The sequence below is a fragment of the Rhineura floridana genome, chromosome 15, assembly GCF_030035675.1.
Source record: "Rhineura floridana isolate rRhiFlo1 chromosome 15, rRhiFlo1.hap2, whole genome shotgun sequence".
Classification (NCBI taxonomy): Eukaryota; Metazoa; Chordata; class Lepidosauria; order Squamata; family Rhineuridae; genus Rhineura; species Rhineura floridana.
The window spans coordinates 11104021-11122808 of record NC_084494.1 but is presented as its reverse complement, the minus strand read 5'-3'; positions in this window follow the sequence as shown (position 1 = coordinate 11122808).

Below are 18788 nucleotides of genomic sequence, written 5' to 3'. Positions count from 1 at the left end.
TAGTACTTGTCAGCTCTACACTGCATCAGCAGTGTCAGGGGGGGCTGGAAATTCCTGGGGCTTTGGCAGGGAAGGAAAGTCCTTAGCCAGCAGTCGGGTTGTAAATCTGCCAGGCCTATCCGAAGCGTACTTGCCGAGTCAGAAGTCCAGAAGCGAGGTCAGTGGAGGTCCGGGATCAATTGCCAAGGAGGTCAGTCAAAGAGATGCTGCAGGGAAACTAGGTCTACACAAAGTCACACCTGACGTTGCAGTCAGCAACAAGCTGCAGCCAAGGTGTGCCTTATAAAGAGCAGGATGGACAGCAGGTGTGAGTCCTCAGCGTTTGGGCCTTAAGGAGATAGGCCTGCCTCTCTTCTGCCTGACCTTCTGCTGTCTACGTTCTGCAGGTGAGGGGGGAGTATCCTGTTCACTGTCTGTGTCTGGCTGCAGGGACTCTGCTGTATCTGGGGTGCTCTGCAGCTGAGGGGGAGAAGGAGCTGGATTCTCAGGAGGCTCCTCCGTGTCTCCTTCTGAGTCTGCTGCTCCTGGGTCTGCTGCTGTTACTCCCGAGTCGTCCTCATCTGAGGAGTCCTCTGACGGGGCCATGACACCATCCCCCGCCCCACAACCAACCCTCCGCCTCCCTCCGGGGCCCGGCTTATCCGGGTAGCGCTGGTGGAAGCGCCGGACCAGACAAGGGGCATGCACCTGCGCCGCATCTTCCCACGAACGTTCCTCAGGGCCGTACCCCTGCCAGTCTATGAGGTACTGGAGGCGGCCCCGATGCCTCCGGGAGTCCAGGATCTGCACCACTTCGAATTCCTCTTCCCCGTTGACTTGTATCGGTGGTGGGGGCCGTGGTTGACTACCCAAGGGGTGAGGCGGGAGAGCGGGAGTCAGCAGTGATCTATGGAAGACAGGGTGAATGCAGAAGGAGGCAGGGAGTTGGAGCCGGAACGCCACCGGGTTAATTTGCTGGGTGATCCGGAAGGGACCTGCATTCCGAGCCTCCAGCTTGTGAGACGGCCATTGCGAACGCAGGAATTTGGTTGAGAGCCATACCCGGTCGCCTACCTTCAGCGGCGGGCCTGGTTGGCGGTGGCGGTCAGCAAAGCGCTTATACGTGTCCTTGGCCTGCTCCAGCTGCTCCTTCAGGACTGCCTGCAGGGCCTGCAACTCCTGCAGCATGACATCCACAGCTGGGACCGGCGACGGGGGTCGCACTGAGGGGAAGAATCGGGGGTGGTCGCCGTAAGAGGCAAAGAATGGGGTCTGGCGCGTGGAGGCATGCACGGAGTCATTATATGCGAACTCCGCCAGCGGTAACAGATCCACCCAATTGTCCTGTTGGAAGCAGGTGTAACACCGCAGGTATTGTTCGATGGTGGCGTTGGTACGTTCTGTTTGTCCATCTGATTGAGGGTGGTGGGCGGAGCACAAGTGGATCTGGACATGCAGGGCCCGAAGCAGGGCCTGCCAGAACCGGGCGGTGAACTGGGCTCCTCGGTCAGAGATCAGGTGGTTGGGGAGGCCGTGCAACCGGAAAACCTGGGTCAAAAACAGTTGCGCAGTTTCTGGGGCAGAGGGTAGTCCGGCACAGGGGAGGAAATGGGCCATCTTGGTGAACAGGTCTACGACTACGAGGATGGTGGTCATTCCCTGGGAGGCTGGTAAGTCCGTCATAAAATCCAGGGAGACCGAGCGCCAGGGCCCTGGGGGGGGTAGGCAGTGGGAGCAGGAGCCCCGGGGGCTTGCTGGGGTGGCTCTTGGCTCACTGGCAGGTATCACAGGCCGCTACATAGTCCTTGACGTCCGCTTGGACCCGGGGCCACCAGAAATCCCGTAGGACCAGGTGGAGGGTTTTATACGTTCCAAAATGCCCTGCCGGCTGGCTGTCATGGCAGAGGTGGAGCACCTCTCCCCACAGAGCTCCCGGGGGAACGTACAACCGGTTCCGGTGATACAAGAGGCCCTGCTGCAAGGAAAAGGGGCTGTCCCGGGCGGGCATCCCTGACTGGAGCTCTCGCTGCTGGGCCAGGGCGTAGGGGTCCTTTTGCTGCTGTTCCTGCACCCGGTCCAGGAGGGGTTGCAGCCGGTGGGTAGCGGCGAAGTTCTCTGGGCGAAGAATTGGGCGAAGGGGGCGATCGACCTGCTCGGCTCGGTATTCTGGCTTGCAAGAGAGCGCGTCTGCTAGGGTGTTTTGGCGGCCAGGGAGGTAGGTGACCGTGAACTGGAACCGGGAGAAAAACAGGGACCACCGGATCTGGCATTGGTTCAGCCGTCGGGCGCTTTGCAGTTGCTCCAGGTTTCGGTGGTCTGTTCGTACCTGGACCGGATGGCGTGCCCCTTCCAGGAGATGACGCCAGGTCTCGAAGGCTACTTTGATGGCCAGTAACTCCTTCTCCCAAATGGTGTAGTTCTGTTCTGAAGCGTTGAGTTTCCGGGAGTGGAACGCACAGGGGAGCAGGGACTGCTTGCTCCCCACCGGCTGAAGTAGGACCGCTGCCACTGCCTTATCCGATGCATCGGCCTCCACTATGTAAGGTCGGGTAGGGTCGGGTTGCTGGAGGATGGGTTCAGATGTAAAGGCGTGTTGGAGACGCCGGAAGGCCTGTTGAGCGGCCTCGGTCAAACAAACTTCTCTTTGCCTCGAAGCAGGTCTGATATGGGCGTGGTGAGTTCGAAGAAGTGGGAGATGAACCGGCGGTAATAGTTGGCGAAGCCCAAGAAGTGCTGCACATCTTTGGGGCTTCGCGGAGCTGCCCAATGGAGGATGGTCTCAATTTTGGCGGGGTCCATCTGGATACCCGAGGGCGAGATCCGATGGCCTAGGAAATCCACGGTCGTGAGGTCAAAGGCGCATTTTTCGAGCTTGGTGAAGAGGCGGTGCTCCCGCAGGCGCAGCAGCACCGCTCGAACGTGCTCCTTATGTTCCGAGGGGTTCCACAAGTAGATCAGGATGTCATCCAAGTAGATCACCAGGAAGCGGTCTAGGAGGTCCCGGAAGATGTTGTTCATGAAGTGCTGGAAGACGGCAGGGGCGTTGCACAAGCCAAACGGCATCACGGTGTACTCAAAGTGCCCATAACGGGTGCGGAAGGCCGTCTTCCACTCATCGCCCTCCCGCATACGCACCAGGTTGTAGGCCCCTCTCAGGTCTAGTTTGGTGAAAATGCGAGCACCCCGCAGCTGCTCTAACAGTTCTGGGATCAGGGGCAGAGGGTAGTGATTCCGAACTGTAATCTGGTTGAGGGCACGGTAGTCATTGCACAGCTGGAGTTCCCCACATTTCTTTTTGACAAAGAGGACAGGGGCGGCTGCAGGGGACGTGGAAGGGCAAATGAACCCTCGGCGCAGGTTCTTGTCGAGGAACTCTCTGAGGGCTGCCAGTTCGGGTTCTGACAGGGAATAAAGCCGGCCCACGGGAATCTTGGCTCTGGGGAGCAGGTCAATGGGACAGTCGTAAGGACGATGGGGCGGCAACTGGTCTGCCTCTTGCTTCCCAAACACATCCACGAACTCCCGGTACTGTTCCGGTAAGGCCTCGGGCACGGAGCTTGCCTCCTGGGTCATCAGGATGCGCTCCTTCAGCCTCCAGCAGTTGGCTTGGCAATAGGGGGATCCGAGGGTCAGTCGGCCCGTGGACCACTGGATGATGGGGTCATGCCGCTGGAGCCATGCCAGGCCCAGCACGACCGGGAAGTGGGGTGCGGCAGCCAGGTAGAACTGGAGGCTTTCCTCGTGCTCCCCCAGGGCCATGTCGAGCGGCACTGTCTCCTGTACTACAGGGCCCGAGGCGAGAAGCCGGCCATCAATAGTCTCCACCAGGAGGGAGTGGTGAATGGGTTGACTAGGAACCCGGTGGAGCTTGGCAAAGGACACGTCCATAAAATTGCTGGTGGATCCTGAGTCCAGCATGGCGGGTACTTGTAGGGTCCCCCTTCTGGGGACTGTCAGTGCGATCAACACGGTCAGATGCTTGGGCGGTGAGGAACTGAGGTGGCAGGCCCCTTGAACCATGAGGGTGCCCCGGCTCAGGGGCCTGTGAAGGCCGGGGCATGGACGTTTCCCGAGGCAGGGGCTGTGGGTCGTTTCGCGGAACACTGGGCTGCAAAATGTCCCGGGGTCCCGCAATACAGGCAGAGGCCCTGTTGCCGGCGTCGCAGCTTTTCGGCCGCAGAGAGACGTGGCCGAGCCCCTCCCAGCTGCATCGGTTCTGCCGGGGGTGTAGGATCCTTGCCGACAGGCTCCAAGGGCCCAGCCACTGGGGCTGATGCTCTGTAGACTGGCCAGGGTCGGTTGGCAGCACGCCTGCTTTCCAGCCTCCCGTCAATCTGGAGACACAGGCATATGAGGGCTTGCAGGGTTCCAGGGCGCTCCACCCTAGCTAGCTCATCCAGGAGCTCATCTGACAGCCCCTCCTGAAACTGGTCCATGAGAGCGGCTTTGTTCCAGCCCAGGGTTTGTTGCAATAGACGAAAGTCTGTTACATATTCCCCCAAGGGGCGTTGGCCTTGTCGCAGCCTGCGTATCCGGTGGTTGGCTGTGGCAGATTGGACTGGGTCCTCGAACATAGCCTTCAGTTCTCTGGTGAAGGCGGCTAGGTCGTTGAGCACGGGGCTCCGCTCAAGGAGCAGGGGCGTGGCCCATCTAACTGCCGCCCCGGTGCAGAGGTTAATCAAGAATCCCACCCGGGTCTTATCATCTGGGAAGGCCTCTGGGCGTAACTCCATGAAGAGCTGGGCCTGGGCCAAGAAGGCTGAGAGCTGGTCGGAAGCCCCAGTAAATTTATCTGGGAGAGTCACAGGGCACTTGGCTCTCCCTGTAGGGAGAGGGGGGTGGGGCTGCTGCTAGCTGGGTTTGCAATCCTTGGACGGCCGACAGCAGCTGGTCTACTTGTGAGCGCAGGAGCAAGTTTTCCTGCTGGAGTTGCTCCATGGTCAGCACTTCCCCCACTCCTTTGTTGCCTGCTTTGTTTGGGCTGACTGCAAACTGTCAGCTCTACACTGCATCAGCAGTGTCGGGGGGGGGCTGGAAATTCCTGGGTCTTTGGCAGGGAAGGAAAGTCCTTAGCCAGCAGTCGGGTTATAAATCTGCCAGGCCTATCCGAAGCGTACTTGCCGAGTCAGAAGTCCAGAAGCGAAGTCAGTGGAGGTCCGGGATCAATTGCCAAGGAGGTCAGTCAAAGAGATGCTGCAGGGAAACTAGATCTACACAAAGCCACGCCTGACGTTGCAGTCAGCAACAAGCTGCAGCCAAGGTGTGCCTTATAAAGAGCAGGATGGACAGCAGGTGTGAGCCCTCAGCGTTTGGGCCTTAAGGAGACAGGCCTGCCTCTCTTCTGCCTGACCTTCTGCTGTCTACGTTCTGCAGGTGAGGGGGGAGTATCCTGTTCACTGTCTGTGTCTGGCTGCAGGGCCTCTGCTGTCCCTGGGGTGCTCTGCAGCTGAGGGGCAGAAGGAGCTGGATTCTCAGGAGGCTCCTCCGTGTCTCCTGCTGCTCCTGGGTCTGCTGCTGTTACTCCCGAGTCATCCTCATCTGAGGAGTCCTCTGACGGGGCCATGACAGTACTTATGAGAACTTTTCTGCCTTGGAATCGATACAAAACTCCTTCTTGAGAACTATTTTCACGGTCCCTAGTTGTATCCCCAGTTTTATTCTCAGACTTGAGGCAGGTTTACCAACTATAGAATCTAAGCTCTGGGTGCTGAGAATCACCACCTGGTTGAAATTGAAATTTGACCCCATTGGGCTCTCTCCACATATCTTGGGAGATAATTTTCAATCCCCCTGGGAGAAGCTAATAATGGATAAAATTCTGAATCTGGGTTTTTCTATCTCTGTGATTCAAGAAATGGGCTACTTAAAAGCTAAGATGAACATTTTACAAAGAATTAAAGATATAGACTACCAACACCATTTAATGCAAGTTAGAAAACATAGGCATAATTTAAGTCCATTAACTCCAATGCCATATTTGTCCCATCTTATTAGCCCCAGTTACCGCAGGGCATTTACCCTCGCAAGAATGAACATCCTACCTTCAATGCTTTTAGATGGTAGATTTAATAAAATTCCATATTGTGATAGGAAATGTCCTTGCGGTGGCGATGAGGTTGAAACAATTGCCCATGTGCTGTTACGCTGTCCATACTATCATGATCTTAGAAACCAGATCATTAAACCCATTCTTGACCACATACCTGGTAGAAGTGAGGAAAATTGCTTGGAGTATTTACTTGGAGTTCAACAGCAACTAGTCATGGAGAAAGTCGCTAAATTCTGTGCAGCCGCTATTCCTTGCAGGAAAAAATGGTTAAATGATCATTGAAAATGAAATTCATTCGGGCCAATTTGTTTAGTTTTAAATAAGTTGAAATGATTTTTAGATAATTTTAATTAACATTTTATTTCCATTTTTATGGTGATATTGTATCTTGTATTCTTGTTCTATCTGGTCTGTGACCGTAATAAATGATGACTGACTGACTTTATACTGAATCAGACCATTGGTCCACATTGGTCCACAGTGTAGTATTGTCAGCACTGACTGGCAGTGGCAGTCCAGGGTTTTGGGCAAGGAACTCTCTCAGTCCTACCTGGAGATGCTGGAAATTCAACGTGGGATCTTCTGCATGCAAAGCAGATGCTCTTCACCTGAGCTACATCCCTATCCTTAATTTGCATTTAAAGGCAAACTTACCTAATTAGCATTTCCTGAAACAATATGTGAACCAAAACACAGCCATCCTTCCTAGGAAGCTGCCTTAGACCATCGGCCCATCTAGCTCAGTATTGTCTACACTGACTGGCAGTGACTGTCCAGGGTTTCAGGCTATCTGGAGATGCCAGGGACTGAACCTGGGACCTTCTGCATGCAAGGCAGATGCTCTGCCACTGAGCCACGGCCCTTCTTCAGCACGTCTTCAAATTTTGCATTGCAGTTCTTCAGCCAAGGAATGTGTTTAAAAACTCACATATTAGGGTGAAGACTGCACATGCATGCATATATGAGTGAAAATAACATACAAAAATGCATTATGTTAGGGGGAATTGCTTTGCAAAAATGTGTATATCAGGCAAAATTGCATACAAAAATGTGCACATTAGGAGAAATTCACACTAAATATGAATTTTCATGTGGACGTTAAAATATTAATAATTGCAAACTGATGTGGAAGTGTGGAGAAGTGAACTTAAGACTGTAAAAACAAGAAACTGAGAAAAAACTGAAATTGACATACTCTCCCATCAGTACTCAGGAGCAATCATGTCTGTCGCTCTATGCATCTCATTATTCCACATAGTGATGAGAGCCTGGACAGGAGGGGCAGCTGTGCCCGCCAGAAAACCTCCCTCACCATTCAGGAAGCCTTCAGATTCTATATGTCTCTGCCAATGGAGCATCTTAACAGGGCCGCCACCCCTGCAGAGACAGGCCTGGGCAAAGATTTGAATCCTGATCAGTCGCACTGGACTAGCAGAGTAGAGTGGCAGAGTGGAGAGGATCAGGTTCAGATCTCTACCCAACCATGAAGCTCAGTAGGTGACCCTGACTCGGTCATTCTGTCTCTCAATGGGAGGCTTCTTTTCAAGACCAATTTCCGTGTGGGAGGGGTGACTGTCAGAGGGGGTTGCAGTACATAAGGAGGGGAGGGTCCAGCTTTCCCTCTCCATCTGTGACACACACCCCCAAAAGGCCCCCATCTGGAAATTCGGCTTGAAAATGCCTGTGTTTGGTCTAATGCTGGATCCCATGCAGAAGGCAGTGAGACTGGCCAAAGGTTGTCAGTCCATGGGGAGCTCCAGATGAGCAACTTGTTCCACAAAGGTTGGGAGCAGATTGACACCTTTTAAGACTGTCTACAGTCCACCCCCTCCAGGCTCCACCTCCTTGTGGAGTACTTCAGAGCCTTAAAGGGCCAACGCTCTGGCCTGAAGATGGGTGTTCCTCCTTCATTCCATAGCCTCCCTCCTGGTGCACTCCCAGCAGTGCCAGACTGGTGATGTGCAGGGGGAGGGAGGCATCTGGTTATTCAAGCTCTGAGGATGGTGCCCATGAGGGTCCAGGCTCCGGCCCTATAGACCCTGGTGGTCTGGGAGGTTCCTCTGGGGGCTTTTGTCCTAGATCCTCAGACACAATGGTCTCCCTTTCTTCAGCAGTCAGCTCTGACCCTGACCCGGCTCCCCATCCGGTGCCCCTGCAGCCGCCAACTCTGTGTCCGGATCACTACTAGATTCAGGAGTCATGACAAACACAGCCTCCCATTGGCTCCTGATGTTTTCAAGCCTAATTGCTGCATGGGGGGGCAGGGTGAGTAGGTTAGGTTGTGGGCCAGATGCAGAGGTCCTGTGTGCCACTTCTGGCCCAAGGGCTAGTGGTTCTGCATCCCAGCTCTAACCACTACACTCACTCTGGTTCTAAGCTCCTTCCAGCCCCACACACATACAGCAGTGGAGTCAGCACAACTGCTTGCGATTGTGATCACAGCATCTGTTGTAAAACCAGGCAGTCATTCCAGAGATGTATCCCAATCCAGTAATGCGTTTCAGCCAAAATCAATTCATCATAACTAGGGTCACTTTCCAAATTGAGCGTGGGAGCCAGAATGTATAGAAAGTATATGTTTAATGTACATGACATAATCCCCCAAATTGACAATCACAGTTTCAGTTTCTAGCTAATACTTGGATTTTATCCTGTTCAAGTAAGAAAGATTATCCACAAGTCGGTATTTTCCTGGACCACAGATTGGCAGCCATGGTGTGCTGGAGCCTGTTAGAGATTATAGTGTGTACGTTTGGAGTCCAATGTCTACTAGAAGGAGAATTCACATTTGACCTGATGAGGAAAAAAAAGGCATTGTTTGCTTAGCCCTTGGAGAGGGACAGTGAAGGCCCTTCCAGAAACCCTTTTTACTGTGCATTCATGATTATTTGTGGTCATGATTGTATCAGGTGATTATACACATTTCTGCTTTCCATACCGTTTGTGCTTGCAAAAGTTCTGGGGCAGACATCTTGCTTTGTTTCCAATCCATGCATGTCCCATAACTTCCAATCAGTTTCCATTCTTTGCATGTCCCATAAAGTTAGAACATTTCAGCAAGAGGTTACAGGGCATGCACTGTTTGGAAACAAAGCAATGTGCCCACCACAAAACTTTCTGGTGAAATCCTCTTAACTTTTTATACCATAAAAGTTCTAGTTTACTTCCTCCCCCCCTCCACTTTTGCTGTGCTGGGCAGGGCGAGCGGGGGGGCTGGCAAGAGAGCAGGGGGTGGCAAAGCGAGCGGGGGCAGCAGGGCGAGCAGGGGCCAGGTGAGCAGGGGCCAGGTGAGCAGGGGCCGGGTGAGCAGGGGCCGGGTGAGCAGGGTGAGCGGGGGCAGTAGGGTAAGTGAGGGAGAGAGCGAGTGGGTGGGCAGGCAGGCAGGCAGGTGAGGGGTGAGGGAGCAAGCGAGCGGGCAGGCAGGTAGGTGGGGTCAAGGGAGGGTGGGTGGAGATCCACCATCTAGAGTGAGTCTGGAGTTCAACCCTGCAAGCCAGAAAAGGTAACACACACACACACATTGTCAGTCACCTCCACAGCTCTTTACCTCCATTCTGCTGCTGCCTTCTCCTCCTTCATCCTTGCCCTCTGGCTTTCTCCCTCCACCGTCCATTTTTGTAGCAATTATTTTCTCTCTCTCTCTGCTCCACAACCGACAGTCTGGCTCTGCGCAGAAGCCCAGTTTGGGGCACATGTCCTTCGTCCAACAATCAGAGGAGTGGAAGACTTCTCCTGCTCCCCCCCAAGTAATGCCCAAACGTAACGCTGGAAGTGTTTCCATTGCTGCTGAAAAGTAAGGAAATTACTAGTCGTTCTAGCAAAATGTAATGGAGTTACCCACTTGTTACTTTAAAAAGTAATAAATTACAAGTAACTCATTATTTGTAACGAGTTACTTCCAAGCTCTGCTCTCTCCATATATACAAACTTAAGCCCAGCTTGAAACTGGATCAAGGGTTGTTTCTTTCCCCAAAGAATTCTGGGAGCTGTAGTTATATGAGTGTGTCAAGAATTCTACACTAAAGGGTTCTCAACCCAATTTAGAACTACAATGCCCAGTTTTCTTGGTTAGGAATTTCAAGAGTTATTAAATGTACAGGCCAGCTAGACATACTCTTTTGTCTCCAGCCAGAAAATGTAAAAAAGGAGCAAACCACAGCCAACGTGGAAAGGAGATTACTGTACACAGAGGTACCAGTTTTACAAGGTATTCAAAAGTATCTCAAATGCAATCTTATCCAAATGTAATTATTTTACATCCCTATTTAACATAGGGATGGCTAACCTATGGGCTTCTAGATGTTGCTGAAAGACAACTCCCATCATCCCTGACCACTGGCAATGCTGGTGTGACTGGTGGGAGTTGTATTTCAGCAACAACTGAAGAGTCCCTGACAGCCACTCCATTTTTAAGTTTCTCCTTTTGTTGTTTAATTCTTAATTTTCACTAAAGCACTTTGCAGAACACAGGGTAGTATAGTAGATTTTAGATTGGGGGGAAAGCCCAGAGCAATTTGCTGAGGCCCACTCAATGACCTTCAAGTGTGAAGAAGGATTTGTCACTCCCAAATCCAATTCCATTATCTACCTACTGGAACCCAATTTAAAATGGTTCAGCACATTCTGGTTGCAATCCTGGATTTGTTTACTTCTTAATTTATTATTTATTTATTTATTTATTTCATTCGATTTATATACCGCCCACAGCCCGAAGGCTCTCAGGGCAGTGCACAGCATGGATAAAATACAATAAAAACAATAAGATCACGAGAACAGTAAAAGCATACATATTGAACAGTTCAACAGCCTGCTATACATTAAAAGCTAAAAGATAGATTAAAATGCCTGGGAGAATAAAAAGGTTTTAACCTAGCGCTGAAAAGATAAAAGTGTAGGCGCCAGGCGCACCTCATCGAGAAGACTGTTCCATAATTCGGGGGCAACCACTGAAAAGGCCCTAGATCTTGTTACAACCCTCCGAGCTTCTCTGTGAGTCGGAGCTCGGAGGAGGGCCTTAGATGTTGAATGCAGTGAACGGGTGGGTTCATACCAGGAGAGGCGTTCCGCTAGGTATTGTGGTCCTGCGCCGTGTAAGGCTTTATAAGTCAAAACTAGCACTTTGAATTTGGCCCGGAAACAAATAGGTAGCCAGTGCAAACGAGCCAGAACAGGTGTTATATGCGTCTGGTCCTCGTCAACATTCTAGCTGCTGCGTTTTGCACTAGCTGTAGTTTCCGAACAGTCTTCAAAGGCAGCCCCACATACAGCGCATTGCAGTAATCCAATCTCGAGGTTACCAGAGCATGCACAACTGAAGCGAGGTCGTCGCTTCCCAGATAGGGACGTAGCTGGGCTACCATCTGAAGGTGGTAGAACGCATTCCGTGCCACCAAGGCCACCTGCGCCTCGAGAGACAGGAATGGATCAAAAAGAACCCCCAAGCTACGAACCTGTTCCTTCAGGGGGAGTGTAACCCCATCTAGAACAGGTTGAACATCCACCATCTGGTCAGAGAAGGCACTCACCAACAGCGTCTCAGTCTTGTCAAAATTTCAAATCTACCATTCTTGGGCAAGGTCATTGAGCGAGTGGTGGCCAATCAGCTGTCAGCGCACTTAGATGAAACGGATTATTTAGATCCATACCAATCGGGTTTCAGAACTGGACATGGAACTGAAACAGCCTTGGTCGCTCTGGTGGATGATATGAGGAGGGCATTAGATAGGGGAGAATCCACCTTTCTTGTCCTCCTAGATCTCTCAGCGGCTTTTGATACCGTCGACCACGGTATCTTGCTGGATCATCTGGAGGGATTAGGAATAGGAGGCACAGTATTAAACTGGTTCCGTTCCTTTCTCTCCGATAGGCACCAGCAGGTGGCACTGGGAGATGAGGTTTCAGACCCTTGGCCCCTCAATTGCGGTGTGCCACAGGGCTCTATCCTTTCTCCCATGCTATTTAACATCTATGTAAAACCACTGGGAGCTATCATCAGGAGGTTTGGGCTGCAGTGCCACCAATATGCGGATGACACTCAGCTCTACCTCTCATTTAAGTCCTCACCAGAGTCGGCTGTGGAGACCATGTCCAAGTGTCTGGAATCCATGAGTGGATGGATGGGAAGAAACAGGCTAAAGCTGAATCCTGATAAAACTGAGGTACTGCTCGTGGGAGACAAGGGGGGGTTGGGAAACATCGACCTGGTATTTAATGGGGTAAAATTGCCCCTGAAGGACCAGGTCCGCAGCCTCGGGGTGATCCTTGATTCCAAGCTGTCCATGGAGGCTCAGGTTTCATCGGTGTGCCGGGCAGCTTGGGGTCAATTGCGTCTCATACGAAGACTGCAACCCTACCTTCCTGTCCACCAGCTCCCACTCGTAGTACACGCTCTGGTCACCTCTCGTTTAGACTACTGCAATGCGCTCTACGTGGGGTTGCCCTTGAAAACAGTCCGGAAATTACAGCTGGTACAAAATACGGCGGCTCGTCTACTTACGAACACCCGCCGTTATGATTATATTACCCCAGTGCTGTACAATCTACACTGGCTTCCAGTTATTTTCCGGGCTCAATTCAAGGTGTTGGTATTAACCTATAAATCTTTGTACGGTTTCGGCCCAGTATACCTGATGGAGCGCCTCCAACGTCATAAATTGTGCCGCCCTACAAGATCTGCCACTCAGGGCCTCCTCTCAGTCCCGTCAACTAAAGTGATTGGGTTGGTGAGGACTCGGGAGAGGGCCTTCTCTGTGGCGGCCCCCACGATTTGGAACTCCCTCCCAATAGATCTTCGACATGCCCCTTCCTTATATATATTTCGCCGAGGCCTGAAGACTTGGCTTTTCCATCAGGCCTTTATGAACTTGAGACTTCTAAGGTGAACTAGCTTCAGAATTGTATTACTGACAACTCTACTAAATATTGTAATTTTGCATTGTGCTGTACTGGTTATATTGTTTTTATTGTATCATATTTTACCATGTATTTTATCGTGCTTTATTGTATGCCGCCTAGAGTGGCCATTGGCCAGATAGGCGGCCTATAAATTAAAGTTTATTATTATTATTGTCAGGATTGAGCCTCAGTTTATTAGCTCTCGTCCAGTCCATTATCGCGGTCAGGCAACGGTTCAGTACATTAACAGCCTCACCTGAAGAAGATGAAAAGGAGAAGTAGAGTTGTGTGTCATCAGCATACTGGTGACAACGCACTCCAAAGCTCCTGATGACTGCACCCAACAGCTTCATGTAGATGTTAAAAAGCATGGGGGACAGAACCGATCCCTGCGGGACTCCACAATGGAGAGTCCAGGGTATCGAACAATGCTTCCCAAGCCCTACCCTCTGGAGCCGATCCACCAAGTAGGAGCGGAGCCACTGCCAAGCAGTACCTCCAACTCCCAACTCCGTGAGTCTCTCCAGAAGGATACCATGGTTGATGGTATCAAAAGCACCTGAGAGATCAAGGAGAATCAACAGAGTAACACTCCCTCTGTCCCTCTCCCGACATAGGTCATCATACAGGGCGACCAAGGCTGTTTCAGTACCAAAACCGGGCCTAAAACCGGATTGAAACAGATCTAGACAATCTAGATTTATCACATTTATATGTATTTATTTAATTAATTTATATCCAGCCCTTCCTCCCAGTAGGAACCCCGGGTGGCAAACAAAAACACTAAAAAAACTTTAAAACATCATAAAAACAGACTTTAAAATAATTTAAAAGAAAACATCTTTAAAAACATATTAAAACAAAACATCTTTTAAAAAAGGTTTCAAAACATATTCAAAAGCAATTCCAACACAGACAGTGTAGACATGACTGAGTTTAGGGTTGCCAGCTCTCCGGGTTTTGACCAGAGAGTCCGGTTTTGGGGGGTCCTCTCCAGATCTCCAGGTGAGTCACCTTAATCTCTGGACTCTCAGCTTTCATTTTTTAAAAAACTTAAGTTTCTAGGTGGTCTGGTTCAAAAGATATAAACCAAAACGTCAGCCGCCCCCATCACAACTTCTGTTAGTACCAGCTGCTCTATCCCTGCCCTTTCAGGTTTTTACCCAATAAGTAAAGTCAGGGTTGTGATTGACAAGATTTGTTGACCCTCAGGTAATACCTAAACCCCATTTCAAGTTCTGAGAACAATTTCCTTTTCCTGCCTATCTCACATCAGGAATTCAGTAAATATATATTGTTCAGCAGCATAAAGAGTACAGGGACTTGCTTCTGAGTAAACATGCATAGGATTACACTACAACAAAAGATCACAGCAGGATCTTGGTAGACATAAAAGTGTACAAGCAGGTTTTTTAATTACTTGCAAAAAATGGCATATTTTTTTAATTGTTTTTATTGATTTCATAATAATTTAACATGAATAATATAATGATACAAAAAGACATCAATTTAACTTTAATACCCTCCCCCCTCCCCCCCACTTTAGAGCCAATTCCTGTTTTGATTCGGTTTATGTGCTATGTTATGGAAAGTATATTGGTAAGTATTAGTATACAGGTGATTATTGTAGTGAATGAAAATTAAATACAATATTAACATGAGATGGTTTAAAATTGTAGGAGCATTATTATTCGTTTAGGAAAACCAGATAGTTTTTGCAGATGAAGAAAGCTGGGTATGTAGGTCTCGTTGTGAGGTGTATTCCATGTAGTTCCATCATACTTACGTGAACAATTCCGGTTTTGCAGCACCTCTTAGAAATCGAAGATGCAGCGTGATTTTGTCCAATATAGCTATCGTCCATATTTTGTTGAACCAAATCTGCAAGTTAAGTCCATCTTGATTTTTCCAGTATTGTAATATTGTTAGTCTCGCTGCTATGAGTAGTTTACATAGCAGATGTTTTGATTTTAATGTTTTGTTTTCATCTTTGAATAAAGATAATAAAAATAGTTCCGGTGTTAAGTGTATTTTTTCTTTCGTAATGTTGTTAAGTTCGGTATGTACTGAAGTCCAAAATTTTTTGATCTGTGGGCAACTCCACCATAGGTGGAAGTATGTTCCTTTCTGATTGCATCCTCTCCAACATAAGGGAGATGTTGATGAAGATATATGAGAGAGTTGTACTGGTGTATAATACCATCTGTGAATTGTTTTCAGCATAGTTTCTTTATGTGTTGCAGAAATTGTTTTGCTGTGTTTAGAATGAAAGATTGAAGACCATTCAGATGTTTCTAGCTGATATCCCAGATCTTTTTCCCATTGGTTTTTCAGACCTGTCAGTTTTCCCATATCAATTTCTAGTAATATTTTATATAGGTTAGAGACTATTCCTTTACCAGAGCGACCACTATCTAGTAATATTTTTTCAAATTGTGTGATATTTTTAGTAGCGTATGTTTTGATTTGAGGGTCCTTTAGGGTAGTTTGTAATTGGTATGTATGTAACCAATCTAAGTTCCAAGATGGAATATCAATTTTTAGTTGTTGAATAGTGATTGGGTTACCTTGTGGGAAAAAATCTCTCAATCTAAAATAATTTTTCTCCTCTCCTATTTCTATATATTTTTTCAAGAAGTCATCTCCTGCTTTCGGGTAAGCAGGTAAGGGAGTTAAAGGGGAGTATATTGAAGATAATTTTAATTGCCATTGTTTCCAGATGGAGAATGTGGATTTTGTATATGGATTATTAATAGTTTTAATCCATGTGTGGGTGATTGGTAAGAAGGGTAGATTCCAAATCTTGCCTTTCGATAACATATTTTCTTCTAATCTAATCCAAGATTTTTTTGATTTCATTATGATGAAGCTAAGTTGGCGAAGTTGAAATGCTATGTAATATAAATGTAAATTCGGAAGACCCCAACCTCCAGAACTTGTGTGTGTGTAAAAGGATGTCATTGCTAGTCTTGGTCTTTTATTTTGAAAGATGAAATTATTTATCATGGTTTGCCATTTGCGAATAGTGGTATGTGTAATAAGAAGAGGGAGTACTTGAAATAAATAAAGAAATCTGGGGATTATTTTCATGCGAACGGTCGCTATTCGGCCTAATATGGTTATATTGAGTTTTTTCCATTTATTGAGATCTAGTTTCATTTTTCGTATTAAAGGGTAATAATTAATATAAAACAGTTTTGATGTATTTTTGGGAATTAAAACTCCCAGGTATCTAAAAGCAGAGTTACATATATTAATTCCCAGTATTTTGCGGGTGGTCAATTGGTCTTGAGGGCCAACATGAAAAAACATTATAGAGGATTTGTTGAAATTTATTTTAAGACCAGATATTTCTGTAAATGTTTCAAGCATCAGTTTAAGTGCTGAGGCTGATTGTGATGGGTTTCCTAACATTAATGTCATGTCATCTGCATATAAATTTAATAGATGTTCTTCGTCAGTCGTATTAATTTTATATCCCTGTATTTGAGCATGTGAGCGTAATTTCATGGCTAGAGGTTCCAGAGCCAGAGCAAATAGTAATGGAGAGAGAGGACATCCTTGTTTCGTGCCTCTTTGTATTATTATGGGGTCAGAATCCAGATTATTAGTGCGAATTACTGCAGTGGTGATGTCATATAACCGATTAATCATGTTTAGTATCCTATTTCCTAATTTATATTTATCTAGTACTTTAATTAGGTAGTTCCAGTTTAAACAATCAAAGGCCTTGTATATATCTAAGGATAAGATACCTAATGGATTTTTGTTTGTTTTGGCGTGATATATGATGTTAAGCAGTCTTCTGATGGGATCAGATATATGTCTTCCTTTAATGAATCCTGTTTGATCTACATGAACAAGATCAGTTATCATTGAATTGATTCTATTTGCTAATATAGAAGTAAATAATTTTTGATCTTGGTTAAGAAGATTTATTGGGCGGTAAGATTCCGCTTTTGATCTATCTTTATTTGGTTTGGGTATAACTATTATACAGGATGTTTTCCAGGTGTCTGGGATAATTCCACCTGACCAAATATAATTAAATAATTGTGTGAGGTGTGGAGTTAATATATCTTTGAAGATTTTATAAAATGTGCTATTAAAGCCATCTGGTCCAGGTGCCTTATTGTGTTTGAGGTTTATGATTGCCGTAGAAACCTCTTCTGTTGTTATATCTTGGTTTAGAAGTGTTTTTTGAGCATCTGAAGGAGTGGGTGGGGAAAAGTCAAGGAGAAAATTTTGGAGTTCCTCTGTTTTAATAGGTGTGGTATTATATAGTTTCTTATAAAAATCCATGAAGCATTTATTAATTTCTTTAGTATCAGAGGTTATGTTCTCTTGATGTGAAATTGTTGTAATTGTAGTAGCTGTATATTGTGATTTTAGAGCGTGAGCTAGTAATCTGGAATGTTTATTTCCCCATTCATAGTATTTTTGTTTAGTATACCAGAGAGATTTGGCTATTTTCATAGAATCTATAGCTTCTAATTCTTTTTTTTTCTGTTGTAGTTCTCCTAATGTGGTGTCTGAATTATTTTGTTTATGCTGAGATTCTAATTTGTCCACTTCTTTTAATAATTGGGTTTTAATTGGGTCGGTGTGACGTTTCTTTTTGGCCATTTCATTTATACAGTGACCTCTCATTGTTGCTTTCATTGCATCCCATAAAATGTTCATTGTAATGTCAGGGGTAGTGTTGAATTCAAAATATTCTTTTAATTTTTCTTGTAGTATGTTAGTGACTGATCGATCAGTAGTAAGGGAAGAATCAAATCTCCATATTGAGTTGTATGGAGTGTATTTTAAGGTGTTTAAATTTACTCCTACTTCAGCATGATCTGATACCAATCTGGGGTATATTTCTGCTTTGGTGATATTAGTGAGGAGTGTTGAAGATACTAGGATGTAATCTAGTCTCGAGAAAGTTTTAAATCTGGGTGATTGATATGTGTAATCTTTGATATTAGTATTCATGTGGCGCCATGCATCTATTAACCCGTGTTTTTGTAGTAGAGACTGTATGGGAGATGATGTTTTTGCAAGCGATTTTGGTAGTCGTATGCTTTTGTCTAGTATAGGGTCACTGCATATGTTTAAATCCCCGCCTATAAGAACTTCACCTGAGGCGAATTTCTGAAATTTTTTGAGTGTTTTAGATAGAAAATTTAGCTGATTAGTATTAGGAGAGTAAATTGAAGCTAGGGTGTAATTACGATTTTGTAGTGATCCTGAAAGGAATATATATCTGCCCTCTGGGTCTATTTGTTGTTTTTGAACCTGAAAATCTAATATTTTAGCAAAAATAATTCCTACTCCTCTTGAGTGATTTCCTCCCGTAGCTAAGAATTGCTTACCAAAATATTTATGTGGAAGAAGATGATAGTTAGGTTTTGGTTTATATATTTCTTGAAGAAATATAATTGAGGGTTGTTGACTTTTGATGTAGTCTGAAACTCTCCGTCTTTTGATTATGTCTCCCATGCCCCTTACATTTAGAGTTAGTATTTTAAGTTCAGCCATTATAGATAAGTACATTGATTGTTTTGATCACCTGCATATACCAATATCCTTTATCTTTGTACCATTTCCATCTTAACATTTCTGTATTTAACCATATATTATAACATATATTGAATGTGTAGCTCTGAAAACCCCAAATAAAACGTAACTTCCCCCCAACATGTAACCCCCGTACCTGACTAATAAAAGACAGAGTAAGCTTACTCTGCTTACAGGTGTTGTCATTGACAGCCCTGTATTAGTCCGTCGAATTTCTGAGGTTTATTACCTCAGAGAAGAATAAGATAGTATAAATTTGAATTGTAGCAAATAGATAAAACTTTTAACTAAATAGCTCATT